At 35.5% G+C, this 18,265-nt stretch overlaps 1 pseudogene; it reads right to left on the minus strand.

Annotated features, from left to right (window-relative positions):
* Positions 1 to 250: 250 nt before the first annotated feature.
* LOC148117354 (tRNA-splicing ligase complex subunit RTRAF pseudogene) lies at positions 251 to 1,218 on the minus strand (annotated as a pseudogene).
* Positions 1,219 to 18,265: the final 17,047 nt, after the last annotated feature.

Raw genomic sequence — 18,265 nt, forward strand, 5'->3', positions numbered from 1 at the left:
AATATGATCTACTATGTGATTTTGATTAAATATTACCATTAACTTTGCTTGCACAGATTGATTTTTCATAATATTCAGTTTTCTAAAATATGTTATTCCTTCCAAATTTAAATATGAAGCTAAAGTTATCAATTATGCTAACAAAATATAATTAACAGTAACAGGTAAGTTGGTATAGAAAAATGTGCTACATATTATAATTGATTTCAAGATATTTAATTATGTCCTTTTACTACATTACCCTATATAATTTTTTTTTTTTTACTTTCCCCAACTTTATTAAAGAAAAAAAAAAAGCAGTGGTGGTAAATCTCTAGAACACGGTCAATTTCCTGGGATTCCTCCCTCGAAAATGTGACATTTGATTTCCAAACACATGCCGATGCACATGGTTCCCCTCACACTAGGCAGGCAAGAAGCTGAAATCCTGATGTGCTCATCTTCCGACTTTTCCCAGTCTGTGGTCCGTCTTTGGGTCAGCAATGATTGCCTGAACAGCTACTATGGCTTCATTAATTTTCGTCTGTAGTTCTCTGAGCTCTTCTATGTGCAGCAATCGCAAGATCTGAGCAGCTTCGTTCAGAACTGCATCTCCTGTGTCAAAGCCAAGAATATGTTTGTCTAAAGCAACAGGTAAGCCCTCTTTCGTTTGATTGGCTTTGGCAACTGCATCCTGTGTTAGACGCTCCTGAACCAAAATGCGAATTGCCTTAAGCATTACCAGGTAATCATCATGACGCTGAATCTGAAGGAGGTTAGCCAGAGCCATGACACCAGCCTTAAAATCAGGATTATTTACGTCCAGGTTGATCAATGGCTCTACATTTTTAGCTGTGTTGTCAGTATTTTTCCTGTTATCGGGTACTAAGTCCTTGTATTTTTCAGCATTATCTCCATATTCAAGTCTAACAGCTAAACCAAGAAGCCAGTCAATTGCTTCCTGTCGCTCCTGAATCTTGAAAGGACAGTTAACATCTCTTAGATACTTTTCAAAGAACTTGGGCCAGTCACTGCTGCGGATATTTCTCAGGTTACCTCTGTCTTCAATCTTGTAGTGTCTAATTTTCTGGTCTTCAAGCCAAACAATAAAGTTTCTAAATTCTGTTTCATCTTTGCAGTTGAAGCCTGCAGGGTTGTGGTAGTCCAGGACCGTGAGCTTGCGTCGGAACATGATCCCCGTTGCTCGTGCTGGCCGCCCGGGCCTCTGCCGGGACACAAGAGAGTCTACCCTATATAATTTAAATGATGCTATATTTATAATGTAAAGTATATCATAATAGTTTCAAAAATTACAATTTATATTATAAATCTGAAGTTAGGACTATAAAAGTAAAGGCCAAATTTTTGAAGAATGTGAAGACATGAGGAAGAGTTGAATAGAAAAATTTTGAGTATAATAATTATATATTGAAACTAAGTTTTGGAGATTAATGTGGTATTGACAAGCATAATATATTCAGATTAGAATGACAAAAGAAAAACCTTGCTTGATTTTTATCATTTGATAGTAGGAAGAAAAAGATCTATACGATTATGAATGGCTGTTGACCTTTTTCATAGTGCCTTATAATATCCTTCCTAGAAACAAAAGATTTGGGGACTGCAGCGGTGTTAATCTTGGTATTCCTTTGCTGCAATAAGTCATGACAGCATAAATTCACTGTAATATCAGCTACACATGGCCTCAGCCTTCCTTTCTGTCCTTCTGGCCCTATGTTTTCAATCAATTTCATGTTTGTTTCACTTAAAATTGGTTTCCAATACCTAGGAATTGAACATCTGCATCTTGAAGAGGCCAATTTGGATGCCAAGATTTGGAGTCATAACAGTTTTATCTGTACCTATGTCCAGTAGTCCCTAGATTATAATGCTATTTATATACACTCTTAGCTTTGGTATTTGATCATTTAGAGAAGTCTGTCAAAATATACCTTTCCTATTTCCTGATACAGATTTGATTCATACTCCATGTCTATTCCATCATCCATATGAGTATGGTTTTTTAAAGTAGTCACTGGATTTTTAACATTTTCTGGTGAGATATGTCCTACTTAGTGACTGGAAGTGACTGGATGATGCTTGACATGGCAGCCTGCTAGAGGACCTCCAAGGAGTTTTCTGATGATATCATGCTGCCTTGTCTCTCTTTTGTTGATCTACATTCATTGGTCCAATGTTGGTCATTGTCACATTTCCTACATAGTCCAAAAGGGTAAGACCTTCTAACATTTCTACTCCCAGAGGAGACATTATTCTCAGGAATTCCTCATTTACAATTCCTTTAAAGATGTCTTATTCTACCACAATTAAATCATTTGGCTTTTTGGTGTTTCCTTATACCATTAGAAATTGCTTCTGCTGCACAAGGCTCAGTATTATACTCAAATGTCTCAACATTCATTATACACAGAGCCCATACATCCTTTGGTGCTGATCTGACTTGTAAAGGCAAATGTATCTTTTTGCATACTATGTTGGCATTTTCAAAAGCCAGAATTTTAATAAATACTCATCCACCTTCAGGGTTTGTTATTCCTATTTATACAGCCTTAATTAATCTTTGTAAAAAGTCACTAAAGGGTTCTATCTGACCCTGTTTAACAATGGTACATAATTCAATTATTTGTCTTAGTTCTTGAATCCTGCCCCAAGCATTTATGGCTGCTTGGTGGCATTTGGACAAGTTGCATTCATCATATAGAACCTGGTCCTTTGGATATTCTTAATAGCCCTCGCCGAGAATTTGATTTTGTGAAGCCTCAAATTCTTTGGTTTTCCCTGTTATTCTATAATTTTTTTCTCTCCTTGCTAGTAGCACTTTCATAACATCTGTGTTCTGTTTTTGAGGACCACTGAGACCAACTAAAATCAATCATGTGGGTAGTCTTATTACTTGAAGTCTAAGTTTTTACCATTTCGCTAACATACGGTGAATGCAAGGTGTAAGATGCTATTGCTTGCTTAATTTCCTTTAGATTGCTCATACCTATAGATTGCCATTTACATTCTTCAAATCTGTTACAGTATTTTGTACTCAAAGTCTTGTCAGAGGATATTACAGGGTATTTACATAGAGCCCTGGGTAAGTCATCCTTGAGTTTGACACCTTCTGGTGAGGTTAAATCCATTTCTTATACCTTTTTTCCCTGCTCATCAGTTCCAATAATTTCCTCAATTGTTTCAAATCTTTTTATCACTTTCTTTTGCAAAGTCTGAACTCTTCTCCTAGGTACAGTTCTAGTGCCCACATTTATTTATTTAACATCTGGTCCCTATTGTGCACATATGATTCCAAGTTATAAAATTTGTCCAGTAACAATAATGTCTCAACCTTGGACATTATTTAGTTGGTGGGCATGTTGCCTTCTTGGAGAGATACCCTTTCTATTATCCTATCATAACTTTATAACATATTTCAATTGTTAAATTAAGTAGGATGAATTCTTTCAGATAATATCTCAGCCCTGTTTGACTTGGAATGAATTTTCTCTATTAATGTTATATTTTTCAATGTTATTAATTTTTTTCCTCTAGCTGTTCATTATTAGTCTGAAAAGACTGTATAATTTCTTAAAGTGCCTAATTCTTGGTTCTGTTATCATATCATATTCGTGAGGATATAATATAAAAAACAAATCTAATCCTCAAAATCAAATAAATGAATATGTAAGAAAAATCACATAAACCTTACAGAATACCATCCATAGTATAATCAAAATAGTTATTAAATTCTTAAATGATAATATTGTCTGTAATCATATAACTTTCAAATTTATTATTTCACTTACCTCCCTAAGGAACTTTCAGTGAGTTGATGTAGGTGTAATAATCTTTATTTGCCAGCAGGTATTCCAGTTGCAGCCACATATCTGAGAACTGCAATCAGAGCATACATGTTGTTGCCTGCTTATATACTGACAAATATGCTTTGTTTAACAAATTTAAGAACAATTATCAAGAGTAATTAAGGCAATTCCATACACACTAAACATTTTTTGGTGGTCAAAATCAGAAAGAGACCCAAAGTTTTCCATTAGTCACAAGTTGCCATAGGTTCAGACAGCAGATATAATGCCATGTAGATTGCAGAGTGAAATAAAATGGGGTGCTGATTTGGGGAAAGTCCTAGTCAGTGTTCTAGGCAGTGACAGGTGGGTTGTGAGTGAAAAAACATGTCTGGGATGACCAACCAGGAAGTACAGCAGTGGCATGAAGCCCATCACAGTACCTGTAGACCTGTAACCACATTGGAGACGTCAAATGAAGGGAAACGTGCAAGATAAAGGGGAGTTCACAAAATGAAGTAACCCTACACTAGCTCCAAATAGAGTATAATAAAAGGGTTCTTTATTTAAGTGGGGACTCAAAGATAACAACAGGGTACAGGAATGGAATTCAACACACAGGTATGAATATGGAGAGATCGAAAGAGAGAGAGAGAAAGAGGGAGAGAGAGAGAGAGAACGAGAGAGAGAGAGAGAGAGAGCAGAAGAGCTAGCCCTTTTTTGTAGCCAAGGCCATGCCCAACCTTGTCCATCCTCCTAAAGGCTGATAGAGGTTCTCCACCAATCTATTAACTCTTGGAGAATATAAAGGGGATAAACCTACCTATCCAAAACAGCAGGATCTCCATGACACAGGACAACATGATATTCAAGAAAAGACCAGTGAGATTCCATTATTGGTGGTGGAGCAGAAATCATAGCCTTCAAGTCAGACCACTGACTTCTATTAGTGTACATTTGCAAGCAAAGACAAACAGACTAAAGGGTAAACTGATTCAACCGTTACACTACAACTTACATTATATGATTATTTTTGTTGTTGTTGTTTTGTTCTTATATTTGTGTTGTTTATTTGTTTATTGTGTTTTTTTAAATTTTATGTGGTTTTGGTGGGGTAGATTGCAAGAGTAGATGGGGATGTGAGGAGACTGGAAGATAAATGGGATTGGAAGGGACAAGTATACAGATATCTAGCAAAGGAAAAAAAGAAAAATGAGAAATTATGTAATCGTATTATAAACTAAAATAGCAAAATAATTAACTAATGCATAGCTTAAATGATGGAGGAGGGTTATCTCTCTATGTGTTATTTTCATTGGTTAATAAAGACTGCCTTGGCCTTTTTGATAGGACAGCAGCTTAGATAGGCGGAGTAAATAGAACAGAATGCTGGAAGGAAGAAGGTAGTGAGGCAGACGCTATAGCTCTCTTCTCCAAGATGGACGCAGGTTAAGATACTTCCAAGTAAGCCACCACCTCGTGGTGCTACACAGATTATTAGAAATGGGTTAGATTAATATGTAAGAGTTAGCCAATAAGAGGCTACAGATAATGGGCCAGGCAGTGTTTAAATGAATACAGTTTCCATGTAATTTTTTTGGGTAAAACTAGCTGGGCAGGCAGCGGGAAGTGGCCTGCCATTCCTTTTACAGAGTGGCACCCAATGTGGTGACTAAATCCATTTAAAAACCTGAGAAGGCTTAAAAAGGAGAGAGAGAGAGAGAGAGAGAGAGAGAGATTATCACAGCTTTTTGCAGTTTGTGGGTGGCATGCCACTAAGAAATTTTCCTGACTCAGCAGCAGGAAAAAAATGGCTGTTTTAAAATGCCAGCCTTCTGGGTTGTGCTGCCCTTGTGATCTCTGGCTGGCTCCTGCGGGAGACAGAGCTTTTGAATGGAGCATTTGGAGTAAAATGCTAACGTGCTTGATGGCAATGTGGACTTGCTGTGTGCCTGGAACTGTGCGTGGTTGGTGTCAGGGGCACCAAATGGTTGAGGTAGGAGCAGCTCCGGTTCTTCTCCACCATGCTGAACTGTGCTGAACTCAGGCAGAAACTATTGTAATTACCATAATAACAGCACAGTTAAGATTTAGACTGGGCAGGAAACAGGCAGTACCATATTACCCCTATGTGGCACAAGATAGTTTTTAAGAATCGCTTAGCATTTTAAGAACTGCTCCTGGACAGTAAAGAAGTACAGATTCACAATAGGATAGATTCAGACGTAAAAGACCTCTAAATGGGTCACAATGTTGTATGAATGTACGTAGGCTTGGGAGAGAGAAGAAAAAGAATATAGAGAATAAAGTTAATGCTTTAAAAAAAGGTAAAGTCTTTAAAGAGATAGAGTACAGATAGTTATAGATTAAAAGAAAAAAAGGAAAATAAGCCACATAAAAATGGAAAATTTACAGAGAGTCTGGATTCTCTGTATTATTGTGTTTTCTTTTAATCTTTTGACTGTAAAGGAGCTAAGTACAAAGAGACATTTCATTATGTGGGCTGCCAAGCAGAACCAGAATGGATTTCATAAGGGTATTATGACTTCAGAATTTGGGTCTAAGGATATGATGCTTTGGAAAGGGTCTTCTTTTGTTTTCACAGAGGATGAGACCCTGTGGATTGCTTCTATCCCAATATGGTATGATAGACCATGCCCTCTTGAAAGGTTGCTGTGAACACCCTCAAAAAATTGCTTCGCTAAACTGCCAACTGAGATGAGCCTGGCACACAGGCTATACCATGAAAGACTGATTAGCAGCTCCCCCATAAAGCAGGAAGAAGTTTGGAAAGAAATAACTATGCCCATTTTCCCAAATATTGTTTATAAATGTCTTTTACATTTAAAGGAAGATATGATATAAATATGAATAATTTGCATTGGTATGGATTTTAGGTCAATCTTGTTATATGTATATGTATTTCTGATCTTGATTAAGGTATTGTGATTGTGTAGTTCATTTAAAAATGTAATGTAAAATTGGGATATATAGGTGGTTAATGTATAATCAATAATAGTCAAGCTTGTAGTCATGTTAGTTAGATTTTCTTGATATATAGAGATATATTTCAGTTAGATAGGCATTCTTCATATCTTTCAAAGACTATAGAATATGGCATTTAATGTTTTAATAAGCTAGGGCTTTTCAGAATAATGAGACATGTCTGCTCCTGACAGCATCAGTCTACTTCAAGAGGAAGATGGGCATTGAAGAGGCTCCTTATGGAGTTGGTTAGCCATTTGGGCAAGAAACTGCTCTTGCCTGGACTGATGCACAAACTGAACACAAAGAACCCACAGAGAGAGGACTGCAAAACTTGCCTAAAGGTGAAATGGTCTTTTGGGGTTCCTGATTCATGAAAGTGTCTGTGAGACATTTTGCAGGACACAGCAGATAGTGACTGAACTGCCTTTGAAATTTTCTGCTTTATGGAAATATCTGCTGGATACTATGAGCCTGAAGGCTGAAGATGGATGCCCCAATGTTACAAAATAACTTTGGGTGACTGTACAGGCAGCGAGATGTCTCTGTTATTTCTAGTGTTTTGGAAGTTGCTTATTTCTTGTTTGCTTAGGTAATATTATATCCTTCTGAAGTCTTTGATGGAGTTGAAGAATGGTTAGTTATAGTTATAGTTTTCCTTAGTTATGATTAAAGATAAAATAGATATAAATATTGTAACTGTAATTCTTGTTTGATAACTGTTTTGTTATATATATAATTTTACTATGTTAAAGTTAAAGCCTTTCTTTTTTGTTTAAACAGAAATAGGGGAAATGATAGAGGAGGCTCATCTGTCTATGTGTTACTTTCATTGGTTAATAAAGAGACTGCCTTGGCCTTTTTGATAGGACAGCAGCTTAGATAGGCGGAGTAAATAGAATAGAATGCTGGGAGAAAGAAGGCAGTGAGGCAGACACTATAGTTCTCCTCTCCAAGATGGACACAGGTTTAGATTCTTCCTGGTAAGCCACCACCTCGTGGTGCTACACAGAATATTAGAAGTGGGTTACTTCAATATGTAAGAGTTAGCCAATAAGAGGCTACAGATAATGGGCCAGGCAGTATTTAAATGAATACAGTTTCCATGTAATTGTTTTAGGTATAGCTAGTCGGGTGGCGGGAAGTGTCCTGCTGCTCCTTCTACATTTAAATAAGTTTGTCCACAGTCTTCATTTGATAAAAGCAAGGTTGAAACATATTAAGTAACATGTCCAAGTTCACATAGTATGATGAGATCTGTGAGGAAAAATATGAAAATAAAAAGAGGAATAGGATTTATTGGGGAGAATAAAATACAGATTTCAAATACAGAAGAAAGAATTTGAGGTAAAAAAGCATTAAATGAAAAAAGAAAACTACATAGATCACAAGTTGTGAGTTCATCAAGAGAATTGGAAAATCATGTGAAATGTCTTTAGTAATTCCAAAAATGTTCTTTTCAAAATGCTTGTTATATAACAAAAGATCTTCCACTTATAAAATTGTGATCATTTAAAACTTTTAAGAGATTTTAAAATAGTTAAATTTTTACTTGAATTGATAAGACAACAGCAGTAATATTTATTTGTTACTAGTAATGCTTAACTTCAATAAATAATGAAGTTAAAACCATGGTTTATTGAAGTGAGTAAACCAGAAAGAATATAAAGTGTTTTAAAAATATTCTAAAGTGTTTAAAAAATATGTAAACATATTTTTAGTAAATATGTTAAGAAATGAGGTATTAGAGAATAGTAAAAAAAAGCTAGTAATGAGTATTTGAAGTTATTTTTTAAGATTAATATCATATTCAATATAAAGTTTTTAAATTTAATATGATTCAAGTGTTTACTTATCGTACTATCAACTTTTATTTCTTAACACAAATTTAATATTTAGTACACTCCTTAGACAAGGACCAAAATCTAACATTAATATGTTTCTTGTATGATAAAATAACTACATAACCAACTGAAGGTATAGTATCTATTTTAAATATTAAAATTCTGTTTGATTTCCAGTAATTGAACCATGTCTACTGCTCTTATTGATTCTTGACTTTAGAATATGCAAATAAATTTAAGCCATAGAGCTAGAAATAGAATATATATGGGTATTGAAGTAACTCTTCAAAATTTTATTATGAAATAGACTGAAATTTTTTGACACCAAAATGTTGCTACATCAATATCTATACAATAATTTTTTTTTATTTTTTAACTGAACTATAAGAGACCTGAAATAAAGATGTGAAATTTAGAAGAAATAGTGAAATTTATTAAATTTGTTTACTTACTCAATAAAATAGGAAGACTTTGTAGCATGCTTGCTTAAGACCATTGCTATTTAGGTAGCAATGTATATATCAAGTAAACGAAAAATGTTCAGAATTGTTTGAACTTGTGTGTGTGAATATATTTTATTTTGCTTTTATTATTTAAAACAAATTTTAACTGGTATAATATTCCTCCCTTCCCTCAAGTCCTCCCAAATTCTCTCTCCCTCACTAATCACCCAACTTTTTATTTCTTCAAAACCAAGCAAAAACCAAATATAACAACAAGATCCTTCCAAACCAAGGGAAAAAAATGAAACATGCCTCCCAAATATACTACCAAACTGTAATGAAATGAAAGCACACAAAAACTGTTAAGTCTTTTATATGTTGGTCTTCTATTTCCAAATATGAGACCTATCTTGCAGTGGTTTATATGCTCACTATCACTGTGTTGGAGAAAACTGATTTTACTTCTCCCATTAGATATAAATGACCGTTCAGTGGAAGAATGGATAAAGAAAGTTTGGAATATATACACATTAGAATACTACTCAGCAGTAAAATATAATGACATTTTAAATTTTGCATGCAAATAGATGGAAATAGAAAACACTGTCCCAAGTAAGCTAACCCAGACCCAAGAAAATGAATATGGTATGTACTCACTCATTGGTGGACTCTAGCCATAAACAAAGGACATTAAGCCTAGAGAAACCAAACAACAAGGTGAACCCAAAGAAATACATATATACATAGATCTTCTTGAAAATTGGAAGCAAACAAGATTGCCCTGCAAAAGTTGGGAGCATGGGGGTGGATGTTGGGGTGGGGGTGGCAGTGGAGGAAGGGGAGTGGGGGAGAGATAAGGAAAAAGAAAAAGACTGGAGAGTGTTTGAAGGAGTGGGAGGGTAGAGATGGAGGGAGGAGAGATATAGGAGCAGGGAAGAAGATATCTATATTAAGGGAGCCATTTTAGGGTTGGTAAGAGACTTGGCTCTAGAGGGGATCCCAGGTATCCTCGAGAATGTCCCCAGCTAGGTCCTTGGGGAGCAGAGTAGAGGGTGCCTGAACTGGCCTTTCACTACTATCACACTGATGATTATCTTGAATACCACCATAGAGTCTTCATCCAGCTATGGATAGAAATAGAGATAAAGTTTCTCATCAGAGCAACGGACTGATGAACAACAGCCCCCTAGGTCCTGTTGAGGAGCAGAAGGAGGGAGAAGATGAGCAAGGAAGTCTGGACCACGAGGTGTTGGTCCACCCACTGAGACAGTGTGCCTCTTCTGATGGGAGCTCACCAAATCCAGCTGGACCGGAACTGAATGAGCATGCGATCAAACAGGACTCTCTGAATGTGCCTGACAATGGGGGCCGACTGAGAAACCATTGATAAAGACACTGGTACTCGTTTCTACTGCCTGTACTGGCTTTTTTTGGGGACCCTAGTCTCATTGCATGCAAAGCTTCCTAGGTCTGGTTGGGGGGGGGGGCTTGGACTTCCCACAAGGCATGGTTCCCTGCCCTCTCTTAAGGAGGTAGGGGAAGGGAGGAGGGGAAGTGGGAGGGGAATGGAAGGAGGGGAGGAAGTGTAATTTTTGAATGAAAAAATAAATTAAAAACACTATAAAATGTACTTAATAAAATGAGAATTAATGATCATAACATTAACTTAACAAAATATATTCCTAATCAATAAACAAGCACTTTAGTTACAAGGAGAGCACTGGAGACTTTATAGACGGAGCCAAGGAATATCTTTTGTCCAGAAAAAAACAAATGAATAAGAGGTCCCAGCACATGAGATCCAAGGCTTTAAGTGAATCTTACTCAGTTACTCTCCAACAAAATGTATTTATTCCCAAGTTAGAGGAATTCTTGTGTAGTACAGAAGCATGGCTAAAATGGGCATAGGCCTTCCGGAATTAAAGCCACGTGACACTAATTTATGATGTGGCAGAATATATGATGAAACCCTTAAAAATATAGCTGTCTCTAAAGGTGGTATTTCTACTGTTTCTTCAATACCCCACATTCAATCATAGATATATAACACATGTGTGTGCACACGTACACTCATACACATACACACACAGAAAATGTATGATCAAAAACAATAGCAGATAGTATAAACTGATATAATTCAAGGGCAGTTGGGTCATTATATATATATTTGTGTGGAACATCCGGTGAATTAACTGTGTTTGGGAAACAAAGCATGTAACAAACTTACCAAACAATATGAATCCTGTGAAAAATAATCAATGAAGAAAATTGAATAAAAATACAGTAACAACAATACAGATTTGAATAAGTAACATTTCCCTGATGAGAAAACACAAAAGAAACCAGAGAAACAGCATTGAGAATTCCTAAAATATCATGTAAAGACAGAACAAGATAGAGTAGAAAGTTGGTCATAGCTGTAATCCTGGAAATAAAAGAGTAAAAGGCAGAATCAATATTAGAAAAAAAATACAGTTCAGTTGCTAACTTTTACCCAAGTAGTTAGGTTTTATGTCATTTATTCATACATTCTTTGCTCATTTATTCTTTTAAAAAATATACAAAATAACAGTCTGGATCTTTGCTGATGTTCATGGCCCATGTTGCTACCAAAGTCCACAAGGATATCAAGGTTCTGCAGTTCTGTGGCCACACTGGAGTTTGGGACATTAGCCGCTATCAGTGCTATGTTGATCTGAGCATCCTACCGTGTCACCTTGGGTCAGTGTCATTCAGACCCAAGATTCTACAAAGAGCCATGTCTGGGTTCATGGCCCTACCTCAACCATGGTCTGTGTTAATATCTGTGGCTATTATTACCTCCAAAAGATGTGCTGCCACCTGGAACCATGTTGGAGCTCAGGGAACATGCTGACCCCATCCTGATTTGAGAAGACTGCACAGGGTCATGGTGATATCTGGGCCCAAGCTGTTTCAGATGATCTTGTCTGGGTTCCTGGTGCTGCTGTCACTAGGGTCTATGTTGATATCCATTGCCTGTGTTACCACAGGGGCCCATGAGAACTACGTGTTGAAGTGCTAGGGTCATACTGAGCTGGCCACATCCCTTACTGTCCTGAAGACAGTCCCCCCCCCCCCAAAGAGCTGATTCCACCCCTTGTGGCCTTGAAAAAGTGGCTCCAATAACCCTGGCATGGGATAGCTGTACCACTGTTTACTGGAGAGATGGCTCCCCAATGGGGAGAGCTGTCCACACTATTTACCATTGGTATGGCAGACCTTGTTCCACCATTCATTTGAGGGGTGCTGTTTGACTAGCCAGGACTGATCAACGAAACTGATCCTCAGGTACAAATTCAGGGCTTTGCATTAACACTACCCAGCTTCTATCCCATTTATCACCTGCTCACGCATGTGAAAGGACTGAAAGGACTGGTCCTGAACAATCTTAGCCCATAGTCGCAGGACCTCCATGACTAGGGTCAACAGAAGGATATCTGAGAGGAGTTTCAGTGAGGGCCCAGTACTGATGGCATCCCAAAAGTCAGATGCCTTGAACAGGATGAACAACACACTACACATGAAAATTTGTGAGTAAAACCATTTGAACAAAAGGCTGCAATGCATAATTCACAGCATCTTCTAGTGCCACTAAGACAAATGAAGAGGTGTTGGAGGTGTATGCTAGATAAATGTGCAAAGTGTTTTTTTCTTTATTTTTGTTTCCTTTCTTGTATTTTTTGCTTTGTTTTATGTTTGATTTTAAATTACTATTCTTACTATATTTTTTTTGTTTATTTCTTATTTTTATTATTTCTTGGTAAGTTTTCCTTGGGGGTGATGCTTCCAGTGTGAAGGGCAGATACAGAGGGATGGGGAAATGAGTAGGATCATGATACATGATGCGAAATTACCAAAAATCAGCAAAATATGTGTAAAATGTATATGTATAACAAAATAAAATGTAATAAGATTAAACAAAAACTATCACATCAAAGTTAGAAAAAAAACTGAAGAAAAGAGATCCAGTGAAAGCACAAGAATCAGAAACTCCCTTATTTTCTTACTCAGGTGTCCCATAAAAATCACTGAACTGGAAGCCATAATATATATACAGGATACCTGGTGCAGGACCCTGAAGTCCATGTGTTTGCTGATTCAATCCCTGTGAGTACATAAAAATTTTACTCATGTTGATATATGGGGCCTTTTCTTCCTGATATCTTCCATCTCCTCTGGTTCTTGAGCTCCTTCGTCATCCTCTTCTTCATGGGTTCCCTGAGCTTTGGGAGGAGGAATTTAATAGAGACCTACAATTTAGGGCTGAGTGTTCTGTTTTCAACATGTTCTTTCCAAACCCTTGTGCATCAAAAGATGAGGCCTTTGTTTAAACTACAGGTTATGTTCTTAAAACTTTGAAGCCTAATTTCCACCTGCATTGTTTGTTTGAGACAGGGTCTCATTATGTACAGTTGACTGAACCTAGATATGAAGAACAGACTGGCCTTAAACTCATAAAGATCTGCCTATGTCTTCTATCAGAATGAAACTGCATTTCAAATAAGTGTGAGTTAATGTAGATATGATTAATTCACAGACCACACTTTGGAGCTAGGAAGTAATTCTATATTTTTTAATTTACTGATAAAATAAGGGTATAATTATATAAAACTATAGTGACTTAAAATGATAAATTACATTCTCTAGTTACTTGATTCTTATTAATATTTTATTTTGTGATTTTTTTTCATTTGGGTGAGTGCAACAATATTATTTTTATGTAATTGATATTTGGCTTTTTGTTTAATGAAATACTATGATGATTAAAATAAAGAACTTATCTCTACCCTAACCTGATAGGGAATATTGGAAGAATGTGCAATTTTTGAATAAAACATTTAATATTTTTCTCTAAGAAAATAGACAAATGGACCTTGAGAGCTTGTTTAGAGGTTCTAGCCGAGGAGAGCACAGCTACTCATATATCCTTGACCTGCTCTCTTTGGGGAAGGTCATACTCCCAAGTTCCAGTTAAAGAGTAGAAGGAATGAGAATATGAGAAAAGAGGTCAAGACCATGGAGTATTTGTCCACTGAAATTCAGTTTACCTAAGCTATTGGAAGCTTACCAACTCTAGATGGATTGGGAAGGAACAAGCATAGGACCAAACTAGTCCCTCTGAATGTGGTTGACAGATGGATGGCTGGGGAAGACTTAGTGCCCACTGGCAGTGGCACTGGGATTTATCTCTACTGCATGTACTGGCTTTTAGGAATCCTATTCTCTTTGGATGTATACCTTGCTAAGCCTAGATATAGTAGGAAGGGCCTTTGACCTTTCACAAAGAAAAGGGCATTTCAGCTTCTTAGGATTAGAGGTGGTAGGGGGGGAGAATGTGTGTGGAGGGAATGAGGGGAGGGAGTGGGAATTTGGATTGGTATTATTTTAAAAAAATCTATTAAACAATAAAAATACATAAAATTACACACCACACACACACACACACACACACACACACACACACACACACATATATATATATATATATATATATATATATATATGAAATTAGACAAGAACACAAGAATAGATAGTAGGCTTTCCAAAGCTTCTCTCTACAATTATAATATCATTTCCCAAATGATTGGATAGGAGCAAAGTAAAAGAGAGAAGTTTATTGACTTTCCAAACTTGATTTACAAGAGAAAGGTTTTATAGTATAGTCACATTATTTAAACCCAGCTCCAGTATGGAATAGTAATCCATTTGCACAATTTCAGAATTACAGAGATTGAAAGAAAAGTCAACGGCATCTTGAGTTGCATAACAAATACATACATGAGTTGTAATAACAGAGTAAAAGCCTGATCCAAATGACATCTTCAACAAAAATAAATAAACAAATTTAATAATTCTATCAGCAAGAAAATAAAATCAAATAAATGTATATTGTTTTGTTAATTGTATAAGTTATTATCCCAATTTGTTAGTATAGATATCACAGCATTGATTGTCCACCTAAAATGTATATGTAATTTGCTAATGAAAAGTCTTTTGCTTGTTCATTTTCATTGGTTATTTCTGTATACATTATCATATCTTCATTGTAACTGATTTTCAATTCCTAAAGCAAAGTCTTCAGTTTGATTATTGATAACATTATATACTTTTATAACTTTCAGTCTTTGCCTTAACTTAGTTAAGATTCTAGATATATTCAAATTTACTTTATTATCCATTATAAATTTTTATTTATAAATCTAATAATCCATGTTCAAATGTGATCAGCATAATTTAGTAATTCTACTAAAAATATCTTGTCATTGTATTTATAAACTAAACAAATTTATGGAAAAAATGTATATATGCAGCTTCTGTCAAAAAAGTTGGGAGTTATGTATATATTCCAGGAAAGGTACTAGATAATGACTTCTCTTTTCCATATCTGAACTTCACTATACAACTTGAGATCACAAGATGTGTGTTCTGTATGTAAACTTTCCAAAGTATTTGTGCAATTCTTATGATCCACAACCTCTTCTGTTATCTCCTGAAATACTTGTTTATTTTCTTTTGGAGAGTGATTACTTGTTAATTCATCAGTGATTTTTCAAATAAATATAGGTACTCATAACTTTGTAATATTATATATAGTTACACCAAAATTAAAAAAAAATAGAGGCTGACCTGCTTTCTATTACATTCAGTTTTATAAGTACATTTTTATGGTGTCTCTGTGTGTTTAGGGTGTGTTGCTTCAGTGGTAGGGAAATGAAATTAAATTCATTGCTTAAAATAGTTGACAAGTAAATACATTTTACATTTTTTAAAGTTTAATTTTTCCACTAATTTTCTTCCTAAAAGTTGGGGCCAATATTAATGCTTAAAAGAAGTAGAAAGAAATAAAAATGAAAGACAAGATCAAGGAGAAGAGTAAATGATCAGACCAGAAATTAAACATATATTTCAATTGTTGGTAGGACACTGTCAGCTCCATAACTACTTTGTGGATTTTCTTGCTCTGCTTTCTACACTGAAAGTGGTGTATAGATGGAGCAGATATTTCCTGAAAGTAATGTACTCCCTTTTGTTATATGACTAATCCATTGTAAAATTTTGTTCTTTGTATATTTCTGTTCTTAGTCAGAAACACCACATTCATGTCCTTACAAAAAAACGGTGCTGCAAATCCTATGCTAATAATGTGTGATTTGTCTATTCATGTAAATGCATCAGGAACATTTTCCTGCTTTGGAGAAATGACAGCAGGATATATTATTAGCACATTTATCACATGTGTACCTTTGTAGTATTAAAACTGAACTGTCTGACAGGAATCAATACTTGCCAATGACTTTTATTGTTATGTATTTGCTGATATTGTAAATTTGTATTCTCCCAGATTATATTAGCTTACCTGACTGGACAGCTGGGATGTGCTAGAAAGTAAAATTACTTCCTTTAAAAAATTTCAAAAAGAATCTAGATCTTTAAGAACCTTTTGATTCCAAAGAGACCTGGATTAAATATCTCATACAATTTTTTCTTTTATTTTGATTTATTTTCCATTATTAAGAAGTGTGTTCTTGGAAGCTGCACAATTTCTTTTTCTTGTGAATACTTTTGATGACACAACTATTGTCATGGAAAATAAAAAAAACTCTTATGTAGAAATTATACTAATCAATCAATTCTCAGAATATTGTTCTGAAACTCTCTAAGTCTTTTAACATAGAATCCCTATGTAAGTTTTCTACATACCACCTATTTTAAAATATATCAGTTCCTTAATAGCATTATGACGAAACTATTCTATGCTATGGGCTTGGTGGCAAAAAGATCTTTAAAAGTGAGATGTTTTATATTTCAAGGAAATACTGTAAGTCAATGTTAATGAAATTTTGTTATTAATAGTAAAGCATGCAATTTAGATACATTTTTTAGTTTCATATTTTGACTTGATAATATTTTTGTGCATTCATTTCAGTGCTTCTAGAACTAAAAATAAATACTTAGTAAATATGATGTGTCCTGAATTTATTGCATGAATGACTTCCTTTTGCTTACTAACATTCACCAAAACCATATTACATTACAAGAAATTCTAAAAACAAATTTTCCCTATTCTTCTAAACTTGGGAGGTAGGTAAGCAGTTATTTACTTGGTTAGTAATTCTGAGATTTAATATTTATGATTATTTTACAATACCTGAAGAGGAATGAGCAAATAATATGAGGGAATTAATTGTCAAGGCTTTATTCTGTCCTCTGTAGTTCTGTGCCCAATATCCACACAAATAATATATCAGAAATGTGGTATGTAACTGCACAGATTTTTTTTTCTGCTGGCAGATACTTTATTACCCTTTGCTCACACCCTGCATTGATCATGATTTTTGGAGCCAGATAACCATATCATATTCTTATCAGTGTTGCTGACAATTTATCTTACCTAGGTTGTGTAGCATAATATCTCTTTACTGACTGGGCATTGAGTCCTGGCATATCAGATCTTTAAAAACCTCTCTTAGCAACTGTCATGTATTATTCAATTATCACTGTTTTATAATTAATATTCTGTGAACATGCTGTCTACTCATATCATACCAGTAATTTCCTACTCACACATGCAAAATATACATATTCACAAAGGAGTTTTTGGAGTGGGACAATTCTGTATTCTGTCAATTATGCTTTAAATAAACGCTGATTGGCCAGTAGTCAGGCAGAATGTATAGGTGGGACAACCAGACAGGAAGTAGAGGCGGGGCAATGAGAACAGGAGTATTCTGGGAAGAATGAAGCTCTTCCCCCAATCCTGCCCAGGTCATGGAAGAAGCAAGATGTGACCCACCCTGCTGAAAAAGGTACTGAGATATGTGGCTAACATAGATAAGAATAATGGGTTAATATACATTGTACGAGTTAATAAGAAGCCTGAGAAAATGGACCAATTAGATTATAACTCATGTAGACCTCTGTGTGATTTTCTTTGGGACTCTCCACCTGTGGGAACTGGGCAGGACAGAAACTCCAACAAGCAGACTCTCATGTTACAAGGTTTTATCCAGCACTGTGAATTCTTAGAGGCAAGATACTCTTATTTAGTCAAGTCTGTGATTCTAGGTAAAAGTAATGCTTATGCTTTTGTATTTCACATTTTAGCTCTAGGAGAAAAAAGATGTCATTACGTATTCCTTTTGTCAAGATGTCTGAAAGAGTTATTCAAAGGTAATTAGACTGAGTG

This window comes from Myodes glareolus, chromosome X (assembly GCF_982192425.1).
Source record: "Myodes glareolus chromosome X, mMyoGla1.1, whole genome shotgun sequence".
In the NCBI taxonomy this organism is placed as follows: Eukaryota; Metazoa; Chordata; class Mammalia; order Rodentia; family Cricetidae; genus Myodes; species Myodes glareolus.